Genomic DNA, 3,194 nt, shown 5'->3' with positions numbered 1-3,194 from the left:
TTCTAACCAGCCAAGCAGTACTGTCTGTTCTCCATTGAATCTTTAGTTATCAGTGTATAGCCAGTTCAAATCGCCGAGCCAAGGAATAGCTCACAGTCACAGAAGTCAGAACAACAACCACACAGGTTTCATCTCAGAAAAGAGTCAGCTCTGAGAACCTGATGGTTGCTTTCTTTTTGGCCAGCAGTTTGACACCCAAGAGTTTGGAGAATCTTTATCTTTGAGAACTCCAGTGACGACTTGGGTTCAATAACAAGATGTATAGAAATCAAACGAACACTATGGCTGATGATTTGACTCTTTGATATAAGATAAAACTGCTGGTTTTTCAGAAAATATGTCCTGCCAAGGGTGCTCTTACTTGGTAGTGAACATCACAACTACCTGTGAACGTAGCAATGGTACTATAGTTCGACATTCGGCTTTAACTGCGATGATTGGACTACATGGTAAATGGGCAGCTGATGTCTACAATGGCCTTCATAAGAAGATTGGGACAATATGATCTTGTGAATATTTTGTTTCGTGTGCTACTGACAATGCTAGTGTTATGGCCTCGTTGAAGCGAACACTTGCGGGGGTGATGACTATGTACTTTATACTGAGACATCGGATATCAGATGTTTTTGCCATATTCTGAATCATGTTTCAGGTAATATTGTAAACGGACTTGGACCAACAAGCACTGTTCTAATCCCGGGAGACAGATATGAAGAATCAGCGGATGAAGTTAATTGAAATAAGGAAGTTGGGTCTGAGACTTCCGAAGAAGCAACTAAGGTAGCGTTGGCACTTTCTGAAAAGCTGAATGAATGTCTCTGCGCAGATTTGAGAGCTGCTCCAGGGAAGAATAACAAGCTCTGTTAGATGTTAAGTCATTCTCATGAATCCAATGGAGTTATCCGAGCCTTTAAAGAAGAGCACGATGTTCTGAGGGTTCAACGTTGTTGCAAAAAAGATGGAACTCTTTGCTCATTCACTTGATAGTTTTGTTAAGAACAGTGTGATAGTGGACGAACTCCACGGATCTGTTTGAAAAGTTCCAGAAGTCCTCCTCAGAGGAGTACTGTCAAATGACATCATTCAAGGGGATTATGTAAATGTTCACTGCAATGACTGAAAAACATTTTAAGGAAAAAGGGTTTACTTTATGTGACTGTATTGTCGAGTTTTAAGGCTTTGTTGTACAGTTAGCTGAGATTTGGCAGAAGCCAGCTGAAACGTCCAATAGATGGCTCAATGAAACCATTGAATTGGGATTTGAAGAGGCAAAAAGTTATCTCAAAGAGATTGTTGACAGCCGGACTCTGGTACTTTGCACAAATTCTGAAATACAATACATTTTCTCACAAAGTGCAGAAGTTGGCATTGAGAAGTATCTTGCAAAAATATAACTGATCTATGATAGCAATTGCTTATGCCATGAATACTGGAGCCAATGTTGAGGTTCAAAATGATGAGAATCAACATGGAGAGTGTCAGGCTTTTGCTCACACTGAACTCGATAATCAAAGTCTAAAGGCCATCATGAATCATTGTGTTGTATTGTCACGACCTGGAGACAAAATCAGCTGGTCTACAGAACCCATTTGCAATGGATTCAACAGGTTTCTATTCAGGTACAGGTCCAACCAAAATCCGATTACTTATCCAGAAGCACACTCTAGAGAACGCGCTTTTGCGAATCTTTTTTAATTTTTTCGAGAGGTGTTTTTGCAATACTCAATATAACTTCATCTTTTACATTGAGCCAAAGACCTTTCAGTAAATTTAGGGAGATGTTGAGATATAATGGACTGTTTGTCGACTTCTATAATTCCAGCTGGTATGAGTAATCACACACCTATATAGTTGTGTTTTATGGTGTGCAGGCCAGCTTCGGTAACATGTTAAGGGATTTTTAAATAAATTTTACTCAACGGATTCAGAATTGCACCAATTTCAGCTTTGTTGGACAACAAGACGCCAGTGTTAAAATGTTATAGACGTGTTCCTCATTCCATCCGTAGTTCTTGAGTAAGTTGAATTTGGGCATGCCCGAAATTGGCCCTGTAGTTCATACAAACTCGACTGTATCTCAAACTCCTGGCTTGCTCATAGAGTTCTAATAGGCGTGTACGCTTTCTTAAGTGTCATTTCATCTACTAATTGCAGTGTGAAATACGGCTGGTTCCTTCTCTATAGTCCTGTGAGCATTCTTACTCTTCAAGCTAACTTTCCAGACCTCACCGGGAGGCGCATCCACACTCTATCCATTGATCCCAATCAACCAAGTACCTCAAGCTCTCCCCTGGAAATTGCTTGTCTGGAGAAGAAATTTATACGGAAGTCCATTATTCGCTCATCATTACTCTATGATTAAGGCGTTTGTGCTTCTTCTCGAAGATCCTCGAAGATCGCCAGGAACATCGAAGATTCTCGGAGATCCCTCCGAAGCAAGTTTGTTATTCCCGAGGCGTTGCACAAGAGATCTTCCAGAGCGTAGCATGGACGCAAATCCTTAGCAAGTCCTTAGCAAATCCCTACTATGGTTCACCGGCTTGCTGTCATCTATGAACTGAAGGTTACACCGCTTCCATCTACTATCAACGTACTTCCAGGAGTCAACTAGAACGATGCTCTCAAACTCACGGAGCACGATTGGTTTAGAGCCAAACAAGGGAAGCCTCTACTTAATATAGCTAAAAAAAATCTTCTTTGTTCACTCATTTATGCTTGCAGCCAGATTGCATAAGCACACGTACGTCGACGCAGACTCGTCCGTGTAGACGGACACGTTAGATTTGAAGAATACACGTCAGTCAGGTGAAATGACCCGCAATGAACGTTTTCTTAATCACAAATCAAGTGCTGGTTGGTTAATGACAATTCACACGAGACAACCAGAAACGGGGGATCAGGCCCAGGCTAAGGGCTTGTGTTTTTGTATCATTTAATTAGATCTCCCATCACCGCGACCAGTCTGCATCTCCTGAAGTGTGTTTTCAATGCATCGATCGACTCGTGCAGAGGCCTTCTCTAGCCCGCCCAGTTTCTCCGTTGTGCTCTTCGAGGTTCAGCTTATAATCCTATAATAATGTACACGTCACGATATATTACACAACTAACTACTGTAATGGCACATTCCTTTGCACGTTGTGTGCTTCTGGAACGTCTACCAGTAATACGAGTAGTGACAATGACATAACTCTTAA

The sequence above is a fragment of the Cyberlindnera jadinii genome (genome assembly GCF_001661405.1).
Source record: "Cyberlindnera jadinii NRRL Y-1542 unplaced genomic scaffold CYBJAscaffold_23, whole genome shotgun sequence".
Taxonomy (NCBI): Eukaryota; Fungi; Ascomycota; class Saccharomycetes; order Phaffomycetales; family Wickerhamomycetaceae; genus Williopsis; species Williopsis jadinii.
Note: the sequence above shows the minus strand (reverse complement) of the source record.